This window comes from Onychostoma macrolepis, chromosome 07 (genome assembly GCF_012432095.1).
Source record: "Onychostoma macrolepis isolate SWU-2019 chromosome 07, ASM1243209v1, whole genome shotgun sequence".
Classification (NCBI taxonomy): domain Eukaryota; kingdom Metazoa; phylum Chordata; class Actinopteri; order Cypriniformes; family Cyprinidae; genus Onychostoma; species Onychostoma macrolepis.
The window spans coordinates 6,347,741-6,362,094 of record NC_081161.1 but is presented as its reverse complement, the minus strand read 5'-3'; the positions used below and the strand labels follow the sequence as shown (position 1 = coordinate 6,362,094).

Genomic DNA, 14,354 nt, shown 5'->3' with positions numbered 1-14,354 from the left:
TGTATGAAGAAAAGCAGCTTGGACATTCTGCTAAATATTTCCTTTTGTGTTCCATGCAAGAAAGAAAGTCATACAGATTTGAATCAAAATGAGGGTGAGCTTTCATTTTTGGCTGAACTATTTACACAGACACACTGCAGGTTATTAGAGTGATTATGTTACCCGCGCCTGATTCATTGCAGTAGGTGCTAAATTAGGGAAATTGAGGTGTGCTGTGGCTCAAAATACCAAAACACTTTATTTATACGCACCTAGAAGTTTATATCTTAAGTTTAGACTCAAACTTATGCTGTGGATATCATCCACTGACATCTTTCAATGATGGATGTGCTACAGCAAATAAAATATATTATTGTGCAATTTTAATGTTGGGTATATAGTATATTTTTAGAGAAGAATGATATGTATACTTTTTAGTTAGGAAAGGAAAACAAATATTATGCTCTATTTTTCATAAAAGGAATGACCTCATTCTATAATTTCAGATCCACAAGTCCTGTCTTTCTATTTTAAGGAGCGCAAGACATGTATTTGTAAAGAATGAGAGAAAAAAAGCACAATTAATTGGTCAGGAACCCTTAACAAGTCAATAAATTATGGCAATTAGTAAAAACACAACGAAAACGGCTCCCTTGAGACTACGATGCAGAAAGGCTTCACAACGAAGGGATCATTAGCAATCTGTGCTAATGCCACAATCAGTAAAGAAAAAACAAAAAAACGGATGAATGAGGGAAAAAAATGGAACCGGTTGCAAGAAACAGGGAAAAGGGGTAATACGAAAAGATTTCACTTCCTTAGGCTAGTGTTGCAACAGACAAATATGTCAGTGGGCCACAATAGAGTATATGTGCACACCTGTGAGTGCAGGACTGTGTGTATCTGTGTGTGAGTAAAATGATCAATAAGAGCCTGTGGCAGTGTGTGTCTGCCAGTAAGTTAGCACTACATTACGACTGGATTACAAGGAGATTCCGTTGCAATGTGCGTGCGTAAGTCCTGCTGAGGGAGCCTCGGCTTGGCCCTGAGACAGGCAATCTGCAGTCCACCTGTGTGTGTGTTAAGCACATACCAGCTGTAACAGTTCAGACTCATATGTTTGCTACTCATCGCAGCATTTCTGGCTGTGAGAGATAGGCTAATCTTATCTAAACACTGCGGTAAAGACCTGAGAGGCCACTGTAAGTTTGAACGTGAGTGTGTTTTCCAGATTCCCTGTCATTTTTGTAGTAGAATAGAGTGTGATTGGATCTCTAGTTCCGATTTGACACGTGAAGTTGTGATGTGACGCTGTCACTCATGTCCTGTGTGCGGTCTAAGCGGGTGTAAAGACTCATGTTAGCCTCATTCACTCAGGTGCTGCTGGGAAATATGCGCGAGAGTGGGCGTACGTACCGGCAGGCCACCGGAGATCCAGCAGTGTGCACCGTTCAAACGCCGTCTCCCGTCACAGAGCGGATCCAAACCTAGAGCACAGACACACAGACATACAGAAATACAAAGAAAGACATGTGAGACACAGAAGAAACAGATGCATTGGGACAGTATTAGGAATTGAGTGACAGAGCTTCTTAGAAGCGCGAGTTTGTGCTCTCACATTTTCTGCACCCGGGCCTGGTCTAATTGTGCTATTACTAATTCATGTTTATTAATGCAGCGATGTGTGAAGGTGGCAGGGACAGATTGCTGCTGTTGCTGCGGTGCATGTTTGCATGCACAACACCAGCTTGGGAATCATGGGAACTCTCTCTCGCACACTCGGAAGCGCATACGCACAAGCAGAAACAGCTTGACTGCTAACTGTTGATGCCAGGTTGCATGTGTTTCTCAGTGCTGCTGGCACAGATCATTGGTGAGGTAGCAGGAGGGTTGGAGGAGGGGCTGCTGATGGCCCCGTGCCAAGGCCCTCTATTCCCAGAGCCTCTCGTCCCCCTGTGCCCTTGGGCATCTGTTGTAGAGTTATTGTTTTCACTGGCACGCAATTAGCAACACTACACATTTATTTAGCCCTGCTCTAATGCTCCATAATTAGCTTCAGGCCCCAAACAAGCGCCGCCATTCCTGCTCTCCCCTCCGAGGCGGTCGCAGTCTGCCGTGATTCAGCACAAGCGAGGGAACGCGGGACAGAAAAGTGGAAGAAAGAGCGAGAAAGAGAATTACTAGAGTTGCTAGCAGGGCCGGCTTGTGTGTTGGCTCAGCATTTCTTAAGAGCTCTTTAGGGGCCTGTTGGCTGAGCAGTGCGTGCGTACAGGGAGGAAAGGGCAAACACGGAGCGGTTACACTTTTATAGAATGCTTTGTGGAAAAACACCCCTGACACACACCTCAGCACTGCAGCCCTGTTTGTCATAGGGCCCAAGGGGCCGCACTGGCCTCTCACATGACTGTGAGCAATGACCTTCCAGGGCAGCAGTTTAAGAGAGTATGGCAACCCAACCTCCTCTCCTGTGCTGCTCTCTGGGAAATGGAGTCTCACGCCAGCACAGATATGGACTGAAATGTAGATGAGAACATGGAGCAGGGAGAAATGTCAAACACATAAATACAGTGCTTGTATGAAGAGTACCACTTGAGAGAAATTGCTATTAGATTTTAAGATTTTCATTCTGTTTTATGATTAAAGCAACCAGTAACTGAGGTTAGTTTTTGTAATTTGTCATGAAATGTTCTCAACCCATTGCTATCACTTTTTTTTGTTTTGTTTTTTTTTGCCAGGAACTGCCATTAATTTTTTGGCATGAACACCATTAGATTTTTGGCAACAATATTACAATAATTTGCATTAGAACTGCCATTGGAATTTGTAAAGAATTGCCAATAATTGCCATTCATTTTTTTGCCGTTAATTCCAATAGATTTCACATATAATTGACACTGGATTTTTGCCAACAATATCCACTGGATTTTTGCCAGTAATATCCAACAACTGTCATTAGATTTTAAAATTTTTCATGAAATGTTTTCCAATAATTGCCATTGCTTTTTACCAGAAATTGCCATTACATTTTACTAATACATTGCATTAGAGTAGCCGTTGGATTTTGTCAAGAATTGGCAATAAATGCCATTTGATTTTTGCCAGTAATAGCCATTAGATTTCATCTGGAATTTCCATTCAGTTTTGTAATTAGAATATTAAAATAACTATTGTTAGATTTTGTGGAATGTTATCCACTAATTGACTTTTTATTTTGCCAAGAATTGCCTTTCGATTTTTTTTTTAACCAATAATGAGCAATTGATTTTGCCATTTGATTTTGTCATTAATCATTATTGCATTTTGACAAGTATTGCAAATAATTGCAATAATTATTGAATGAATAAAGCATTTTATTAGATTTAACACATAATTGACATGGATTTTTTTTGCCAGTAACACCCCTTAGGTTTCACAATAAATTTATACTTAGTTTTACAGTTAGATTATGCAATAATTGTTGGTAGATTTTAGATTTTGTCAAAGTGTAAAGAATTTCATTACACTGTACACATATCACCATTAAATTTTTGCCAATAATATTCATTAGAGCTAAGAATTATTTTTATGTAACTGCCATCTGTTTTGGCTAATGTATATTCTATAGTTTGCTGGCAAAAAAAAAACTAACACATGTATTTTTTGTGGGTGTATACATGTATTACTGAAATGCTGTGAGAAAAAAAAAAAAAAAAAATATATATATATATATATATATATATATACATATATATAATAATGTATGAAAATATCTTATGTACCTCAATTGTCCAGAGTGAAGCCGATGGCTCATGTTTGTATATGTATATTGTTTATGGAAACAAAGGTCAAAACCAAGTTCAAGTCAATGTGCATATTGCATACATATTCATGCGCCGGCTATATCAATCTATTTCAGCTGAGGCTAGTGGGAGGAGCCCGCTGATGAGGTCAAAAGGGACACAGACACATGAATATCAGAAGCGCACATGCACAGCTGCATCGTATCTGGATGCACTCATTACAGAATAAGTAAATAAACCCAAAGGTTGACATACAATTCCAAAATGCTGGGCGTAAAACTGAATTTATAATGTTGTCATATGAAATTCATTCAAAGCATAAGCTATTTTCTCAGCCGGCATTCTGAACAGACAATATTCAATGGAATCGAATTAAAGCATCGCCTTTATGAAAAGGGAAAGATCCGTGTCCCCAGAAATCACATTGAGCAAAACTGACCTCTGACCTATTTCATTTTAGCATGACCACCGTTATCCAGCAGAAAATTAGAAACGTCCTGGTATTGTCTGGTCCCGCGGCGGGGGCGTGGTTATGAAAAGATAAACGCAGCATCTACAAAAGAGCAGCAACTGCACAGATTCAAGAGTCTTAAGAGAAAAACTACAAGCTAACTGGCTGAGGTACTGGTTTGATGAGCATTTGTATGTGTACATGTGTGTGTGTTTAGGTTTATGCTGTATTATTTGAGGAACAGCCATGCAATTTTGCCAAATTTTGCAAAAAAAGATTGAATGTGTGTCCTTATGATTACATTTGTGGTTCTATGATTTATCCCCCAGTTTATTCATTTGAAACCAAAAATAAAGAGGATGAATCATTTAAATCTGAGACATTCAAGTGCCAAGAAGGAAGGGAGAAAAGGGGATGTCTCTGGTCTCCATGGGCAACCAGGGTTATGCTGTCTTTTCGTGTAAACATGAGGAGAATAAGGACAAAGCGTCTGTTGGTAACAAAGCCACTACATGTCAATGAGTGAAGAGGTGACACGGTTCCACGCAGCTTCTCTGCATGGAAGCGTCCGGATCGCTCACACATTTCCCCATAAATATGCAAACGGATGTAATGTCCCTTTCTTCAATATAGATCAACAATAAAAACATCACCGCATCAGTGCACATGTTCAAAATCTGAATATATAAAAGTAAAAATTTGCTTTTTGTGCTCCAAAACAGCGGGGTATCAGCCTTCCCGTCTCACATATGTATCTCCCAAATATGTGAATATATTAGTTACATTTTTGGCTTTTCAAAAGGCGAATCGCTGTCCATTCTAATGCACATGTGCGAGATGCGAGGGGCACAGGACGCAGACGTTTCAAATGTTATATTTCCATGATTGCTTCTCGCTCCCCATTTCCTGTCTATTGTGCGGGTGCAAGAGGCATTGTGTGTAGCGTCTGTGCGCGCGCGGGGCGGGTCGGTTCAGAAAGGACATCCCCCTGGGAGCTCGGAGCAGCCCCATCTTTTATTAATCAGAGGCCCCTGCGCCACACTCCACGCTTATCACATTTAACAGCCTCAGATGGAGATGCGGCTCTGGGTGGGGTGCCTCCGCTCGAGCCGAGTAGGCCGTCTAGAACGCATGTGCGCGGGGCGGTGGGGGTTTGGGTGCGGACCCATCATGCACCTCCATCACCCAGCTACTGGGCCGAATCACAATACAGCAAATTACCTTCTGCTGACAAGAAAAAATGAGCAGGTCTTCTGTATGGGGGAAAAAAAGATTGTCAAGAAGAGGTGACACATTGATTGCTTAGTATGCGTGTCCTGCGGGCCCGGGGTTCGCAGTCTTCCTCTTCTATATAAATGTAGAACGGAGCAGGTGGAGTGAAGGAGAAATTGAAATGCCATGTTAGATTGGAGGGTCCGCTCTCAAACTGGGCGGCCCAACCAACAAACGCACGAACACAAAGGTCTCGCGCATGTGGATGAAAAGGTAAAGTCTGTGTCGTGCGCGCAGGGCTCTAAGATGTTGTCCCGACACCCTTCCCTTCTCTTTTTTTTGCCTCATTCGTCCTCTTTCACCCCCCTCCCCTCGTCTCATGTATGTCGTAGCTCAGATGAATCAGTGTCAGCGGTGTTGAGAGCACTTACTGTCAACCCCAGCGCCCCGGGCCACGCCACTGATGGACACAAACTATAAAATATCACCCCCCTGGGGAGACATTGTTCAAACTCTTCCCCCACAGCCCTGAGGTGAGAAGCTCACTCTCTTTTTCACTTTCTCCCAGTCTGTGCATCTGGTTTTGCGTGTCGATTCGCATGGCCGTGAAGCCCAAATCCAGTTTCTTTGGGATACAGTGGTGGAGCTCAAATCTGTCAAATTGTCGGACTTCTTTGTGCCGCTCCACGCTGGAGCTTGGTTAAATGACACAACAGGAATCACAGATCTGAGACCTCTGACAGCTGAAGACTAGAAGACAAAAGCAGAAATCTTGCTGTCCACTCCAGGTTTAAATAATGTAGCAGGGTGCATGCTGGGATTGCCATCAATCCCAGTCTCTGATGACGGCACTTATTTCAGCTGATAAGTGGAGTAGAAAGCGAGAGGGAGCCGAGGCAGACAGGAAAGGAGGGATAAAGGGAGGGGGAAAGGAGAGAGACGCCCCCCAAAACAACTCCTCCAGTCTATATGGGTCACTAGGCTTCAACTCTCCTTTTTGCTTCCACAAGGTCAACAACTAAATCACTCTCTCTGCTGAAGTGTCCATGTGTCTATATGCATAAATGTGTATAAGGGTCAATAACACGACCCTCATTATTATTAATATTTTCATTAAAAATGCAATTCAAATGGCATATTTTTGGGGGGCATAGTCAAAAATGTCAGCATGATACAACTGTCCTGATATCATAAAGAAGAAGATAAATAAATAACTACATACATATATTTTTCTGAAAAAAAATCTTAAATAATCAGCATAATCATTTAGTATTTCTTAAAAATGCTTATTAATATTTGGAAAACATTTACCACATAAACCATTTTCTTTTTACATGAATACAAATGTTTTTTTTTTTTTAAGTTAAAGTTTTTTAATTTTATTTTTACTGTCCTTTTCATGGACATGCTTACACATCATTGACCCATAAAGGGTCAATATCAATGCAAATATGTTAATTTGTCACTAATATTAATTCTGATGCAACAGAAAAACACAGATGTACACACTTTAGCACAGAGACACCTTGTGCATACGGAGTCAAATATTGACAGTTGATTTCTAGTTCTCTGGAAATCTGTCTGTCGCCACTTGACTTATTGAATCAAGCCATATTAGCAGGTAAACGTCATAAAGATTAGTGTGCATTAAGATGCTGGCAACTGCTACTGGCGCTGCATTATATTGTGTGTGTGTGTGTGTGTGTGTGAGAGAGAGAGAGAGTGTGTGTGTGTGTGTGTGTAAGTGTGTGTGTGTGTGTGTGTGTGTGTTGGGGAAACTGTCCTAATTGGACCTGTTTACTGCACTGGCACACAGTAAGTTCTGGGTTTAGGTCTCGAGTGGGCGGGAGGAGGCGAACACTCTAAATGCAGTGGATCACGAGCAAGTTGCTGATTGCAATTTCTTTCTCTCTTTCCTTTTCCTTTCCTTTCTTCCCTTCTGATCAGCCTGGCTTAGCAGTCTCACAGGAGCCCATCTATCTAATGATAATGTGAGAGTCAAGCTGAACTACATAACAAGCTAACTTATCCATAAGTCCTCATTACACATAAAAAGCATAACATATCTAAATGCAAACCATCAATAGTTATGTGCTTTCAAAAACTGACAGGTTAATTCTTCAATTTATAATGAGTCATTCAGGCAGTCTTTAGCGGGGTTATTTCAGCAAATAGAAGGTTACACACAGAAAAGCCATAAATAAAAATAATGAAATTCTTGAAAAGAAAGGTAATTGACATATTGTCGTGATATTTCTTAAACGTTCACTGCTTATTAATATTTAGATATGTGATATGTTTGGGTGTGTGTGTGTAATTGTAAAAAATTTAATCAAAAATACTGTAAATTGTAAAAATAGATGTTTACGTGTTTATATATATATACATTTTTTTTTTCTCATCCATAGTGTCACAACAAAACTTCAGCTCTGTACAAAAAAACTAATGAGCAGCCTTACTGGCTACATAGGCAGCTAACTTCTAAGGGAACATCTTAATCATGTTAATAAAAATTAACCATGGTTTTATTGTAGTAAAAGTGTAGTAATCATGTTGTTTTTTATTACCATTTGTATTACCATAGTTTTACTACAAATACCATGCTTAAACTATGGGTAATATAGCAAAACCATGGTTAATTTTTGTAAGGGTAACACACAACACTACTATGCATAAATGTACAAATATATTGGCTAAAATAATCTAAATTTGATTACATTGATTGAACTAGGGTTTTGTTACAATTCTGTATTCAATGAAATTCACTATTTTTTCTTCTTTAGACATTGTCTACCATTCAGGATTATTTATTTCACTAAGTTTACCACAATGAGGTATCCCATTATGTTTCTGTCTACGTAAATTATGAAATAGCTTTCATATTCCATAAGTTAGGCAGTGTTGCTATGCCTACTATATGTAGGCAGCTTACTAAGTAATAATACAGACCTAATTCTGACTATGAAAGTTCAGATTGCAGGGTTTCCATCAGAGATGCCCTTACATGGGTGAAGTAGGGTGAACAGAGATGGTGGTAGTTGCCTCAGCAACAGTATACAAGGTTGGAGGACACGAGTGTCAGCTGTGACTGGTGATGATTGCAGTAAGTGTGTGTGTGTGTGTGTGTGTGTGTGTGTGTAGGTTAAGGCAGGTGATGTGAGTTCTGAGCGATGAGATACTGTTCTTCTAGGTGACCTTTCTACCTGTAACCCAAACGTCTGCTATCAGCACCGTCCTCCCTGCGCTGGGCCCGTGGTGAGTCGACACCGAGGCCAGCACCCAGAGACTCATCCATAATTCCTGATGAGCGTAATGCCATCTCCACTTCATAATTATGTGCTATTCCTCCAGCTCCAGCACAGCCAATGAGACCAGCAGACGCACACTGCCCTAATGAGCTGTTCGGATGGGAGGGGGGGACGATAAGAGCAGAACAGGAGTTTTAAAGAAATGGAAGATAAAATGTTGTAATGTACAAAGGTGGCTAGGGCTGGGGGAGGTTTACTGTAAAAAATGGCCATAAAAATCTAATAAATACCCCACAGCATCCTTCACGCCGGCCATTTTCTGAACACTATTATTAGTAATTTTTTGATTCCATTCTGGCAGCGGGCCACACACGGGCTCATAACAAAGTGGCGACCTAATGTGTCGCGAAGCAGTTCAAGAGGCGGATGGCGGAGGCCAGGCGGAAGAGCCGCTCTGTGGAAAGACCTGACACAACAGAGAAAAAGAGGGCCATTAAAAATCAGACTCTCTAATAAATGCAGCACCACTAAAAAATAACGGTCGGCTTGTGATGAGGGTCAGCCTCGTTTGCGAGCTCGCCGCAACCTCATTCTCCGCGTTCATCTTCTGTACCGTTGTCGCCCGAACTGTGTTCGAATGCAAATAACAACATCCTGTTTCTCATCTGTAAATGGGCAATTAGTACGGACACTTTTTGTTTTAAATGTTCCATCTTTTATTGTTATTGAAATGTCAGAGTCTTATTTAGCTGTGAGATGAATAATAAATAAGGCGTAATTACTGTCTTAAATGAGCTGCATGGGTCAGTTTCTCTCCTTCTCTCCCTAATTAGATATTGTAATTAGTTTTTCTGATAGATCAGGAAGGTCTGGGGGGCCCTGGTAAGTGCGTGAGGGGTGAGACAACTTTGTACAGCCCCCCGTGTGCTGTTCATTAATGCCATAGCTGTGGGTGAAGCTCTTTTATGACCCTCCTCCCCTTCCCACAAAGACGTGACCAACCAGATCAACCAGCGGACCCTCCGCACAGGAATCACTGAGCTCATTTACAGCCTCAAATATGATTTTAGCTACTAATGGTGAGGGCGTAATGCTTTTCACAAAACTATCTATGGAAAACTAGTGAAAACAAAGAATACCGGACTATGTTTTACTGGAAGATAATATTTCAGTCATTCTACTTTAAAATTGCACATTTATTTCAGTGTTACTTGCCATTTCAAAGTAATTATTTGTGAGATTTACTAACAATTAGAACTGCATGTTTAGTTCAATGTGTTACTTGCCATTTCTTTGTAATTATTATTTTTAATTTCTGAGAGAAAAGTTATAGCCTCAAATATGATGTTGAGGGTGTAATGCTTTTCGAGAAAAAAATAAATAAATGAATAAAAAAAACAGCTATGTAAAACTAGTGAAAAAAAAATTACTAGAGTATGTTCTATGGGAAAATAATATTTCAGTCTTTCTACTTTTGAAATTGCACATTTATTTCAATGTTACTTGCCATTTCTTTGCAAATATTTTTGAAATTTGAATTTATGAGTGAAAATGTATAGCCTAAAACATGACTTTATTTGCAAATTTTGCAGCTGTAATGCTTTTCGCAAGAGCTTGCTATGCAAAACTAGCGTAATTTGTTTTGAAGAGTATACTTTTCTACTTTAGAACTGCATGTTTAGTTCAATGTGTCACTTGCCATTTCTTTGTAGTTATTTTTGTAATGTCTTAGTGAAAAGTTACAGCCTCAAATATGATTTTAGCAACTAATGTTGATGCTGCAGTGCTTCATGCATGACTAGCTATGCAAAATTATGTCTCCAAATGTCAAACTAAATGTTTAGGTTTTCTTAAGTAAATATTAGTAGTGCTTGCCCATGCAAAACATTACACTGCAAGGTGTTTGCCAAGATGGTTGTCAAGTTGGTTTTAGGGTGCTAGGGTTGTTGCTCAATACCACTACACAAAAATCATAAGGTCGTTTACTTATAACAGCCTGACTCTCCTAAAGCTGCACAAGTATCATGTCCGTGGTGCAAACAATGCAGGACAGTGTACATTTATGTCCTGTTGGAATTTTCATATTTATGAGTTTGCAATTCCACTATCAAGTTGTAACTACCAAACTTGGGACTTTTTTTTAAGCTTTATTATTTTTGAGCTGCAGGGTGAATAAATGAATGAAAATGAAATAGGCCATTTTTATATTAATAATACTTTATACCCATAAAATGTAAAAATGTAATTATACATTTAAGTACTGAGTAATATTAATTAACAGCATGTACTTACTATAAGTTTGGTTTATGCATGTAATTGTACATAATTTACTGATATTGCTATAGTAGGAACATGAAGTGGTACCTAATATGTGACCCTGGACCACAAAACCAGTCTTAAGTCGCTGGGGTATATTTGTAGCAATAGCCAAAAATACATTGTATGGGTCAAAATGATCCATTTTTATTTTATGCCAAAAATCATTAGGATATTAAGTGAAGATCATGTTCCATGAAGATATTTAGTGAATTTCCTACCGTAAATATATCAAAACTTAATTTTTGATCAGTAATATGCATAGCTAAGAACTTCATTTGGACAACTTTAAAGGCAATTTTCTCAGTATTTAGATTTTTTTGCACCCTCAGATTCCATATTTTCAAATAGTTGTATCTTGGCCAAATATTGTCCGATCCTAACAAACCATACATCAATGGAAAGCTTTTATTCAGTTTTCAGATGATGTAGAAATCTCAATTTTGAAAAATGGACACTTATGACTGGTTTTGTGGTCGAGTGTCACATATGTCTTGTATTAGCACCAAAAAAACATTCTAGTCTTTGTCATAAAGTGAAAAATAAAGGGGAGAAAGTCAATTTTACTCTGACTTAAATTATGAATACACATTGTGAACGCTTATCATGCAGGAATTGAGGTTTCTTAACTGGTAAGTAGAAACTTCCTAGGAGGACTTGAATGCAAAATGAATAGTTTGTATTAAGGTTTTCAAAAAAATAAAGTATGAGTAATAGTAAAAGTGACGTGTGTGTTTACCAGAACCACTGGCAAGCCGAGAGGTGAAGAGAAATGAAGTGCCTAGAAATAGAAACAAACAGGACGCGTATTGAGATGCATGAAGGAAGTATTAGGTAGACAAAGAAATGGAAAGGCAAAAAGACAATTAACTTGAGTGCCCCAGGTCAACACCACTAACTAAACGTGTCCTGCTGTGGGAAATAAAACAGCGAGCCGCACATTTGTGGCAGTGGCTTTATACGGATCCGATCTGGGCTGGTAAAAATGTCTACCCAGTTCTAATTATAGAAGGCCTTACACACTTCAAGACGACACACATGAACCCCCAAACACCTTTCCCTTTACCTCCTTTCTCTCTCTCTCTCTCTTTGCACCTCACTGTTGGCCAGGATACACTAGACATCTCTCCCTAATCAGCAGGCTCGCCTCACAGACCCGTTGCCATAGTAATATGCTGGCTGGTCGACATGGCAACCGCTCTGAGGTCCACTATTAAAATGATGAGAGAGGGAGCGAGAGAGACTGTCCAAGATAGTGCAGGGGCATAGAAATATGAGCGAAGAAGGGAAAACGGCAAAGAAAAATGAATAAGAGGGGATTCGGGGGAGGGGAACAGAGGTACGCTGCACACACCATTGTGTTTCACGCATCCTGACAGAACGCAACGAAACAATGCCATTAAGCTAATGCATGACGTCAGTGGATTTACAGCTCACACGTATAAATTCATACACGTGAGACATGCCTGTGCACTCTCCTCTTAATCTAGAGAAAGCCATCGTAAACTAATATAGCGTTTTATTTAGCTACTTAGGTCATTATTGCCTGTATACTTCAGGCACACCTGTAGTATGAATTAATATTTATGAAATATACAGCCGTTTTTATGGACTGCAGAACCATTATCGTTATAAGCCGCAATATGATTACAAGTCGCAATATATGGGCGATCAAATTGACATGAGGGTTGGTGGTCTCAAAGGCACCATCAAAATTACACAATCGGACTTAGTTAAAGAAAGAATAAGAGAGTTAAAATAGTCCAGGTTAAATACAAATTAAGGTCTATCCATGCCATCTGTGAAATACGGCATATCATATATTGTATACATATTCTGTAAATAAGTAGACAAATTGTTGAAATTAATTTGTGTACTTTAAAAAATAATAATTCATATTTGGTTACACTTTTAAGATGTCCTTGTTAAACTGTAATTATACATTTAAGTGCTGAGTAATATTAGTTAACAAGATACTACTAACTTTACGGTTTGGTTTATGCTTAGTTGTAATAGTAAATTTTAAACAGCACATTTTTAATTTACTGTGAATACAATTATGAATGCATGATGTGAAAAAAACATGAAGAAAACATGAAATTTTTTTTTTAAATTGTTATATATATATATAGTAATTTAGTAAAGTCCCTAAAATATTTTAGTTATACTTTAGCTTGTAAAAACAGGTTGGAACTTATATATACATATATTGGCAACCAATATACTTTTATTTGTACATTTTTGTTACCCATTAGTCTCCCTCTTTCTGACTGTGTGACCATAGAAGCTTTATTTAGCCTCGAATATTCTGAATAAAGCATATAATGCCAAATTCCATTCCATACAGTATGTGTTTCTCCCTTGACTGTTTATGCAAACGTGTGTAAGTCATTCTTCTTGATTTGCTGGTTTGTGCTGAAAGCAATTTCACAATTTCACACTACAGTAAAAACCCCAACAGTCTGGCTTGGCACACACTCCTCACAACCAGTGCTGCACTTTGCCTGAACTGTAAAAATATATAGGTTAATTTTGACACAAAACATTATGTCAATCTAAACAGAATATGAAGTTTAACTCATCAGCTCTGTCCGACTTCCTCACCTTTCTACTCTTTGTTTATCTGTCTGTCTCTGTTCCTCTGCATCCTGTCTTATCTTCCTCTCCCTCTTCTATCCTGGTTCCACTCATTCACTTTCTTTCCCCCTCTGTCCGGTCGTGTCTATCTCTTCCTCATAAAAGTCATGTCACAATGAGTGGATGCCAGTCGGGCTTCAAACACACTCAGGCAGTTTGTGTCAGCGCACGTGACATTCCAGACAGGCTCTGTCTCATTGAGCTGGGTTTTATGAACGATCTCTCATTGATGTCCCTCTGTCCTCTCACATTACCACACTAGTGCACCATTCACTGACAATTACAATGAGTTTAAACAGAGTAAGAAAGTGCGTCATTCTCTTAATGCAATTACAGGATGTGTACGCACAGAAAACACACACACACACACACACACAAACATGTATTTGTATGCAACAGGGTGAGAGAGCGAGCGGAAAATGTTCATTTATCATGCAACACATGTCCCAGGCCTACCCTCACCCAATCTGGCACTGGAACAGGACAGGACAAAAGTTGGATTCATCCTACACAACCTACAAATATGTAGAAAAAGCCACGCTTAATGTATGAATGCCAATAAAATGTGATACTGTACTTAATAATAATAATAATTATATATAGTAAATAATAATAAAAAAAATGTTTCATTAAATAGAGAAAATGTCCTTTTCATTTACATTCATGCATTTCGCAGACACTTTTATCCACAACAACTTACAAAACGTACAATTTTCTTTAGTTAGGTATAAG

The 14,354-nt window shown here is 39.1% G+C and overlaps 1 protein-coding gene across 1 annotated transcript in view; it reads right to left on the bottom strand.

Annotated features, from left to right (window-relative positions):
- The window catches only part of zfhx3b (zinc finger homeobox 3b), a 244,284-nt gene that overhangs the window by 188,829 nt on the left and 41,101 nt on the right, over nt 1-14,354 (bottom strand). Inside the window, 1 exon segment of the mRNA XM_058780649.1 lies at nt 1,396-1,466. The gene's annotated coding sequence lies outside the window, so the exon portion shown is untranslated.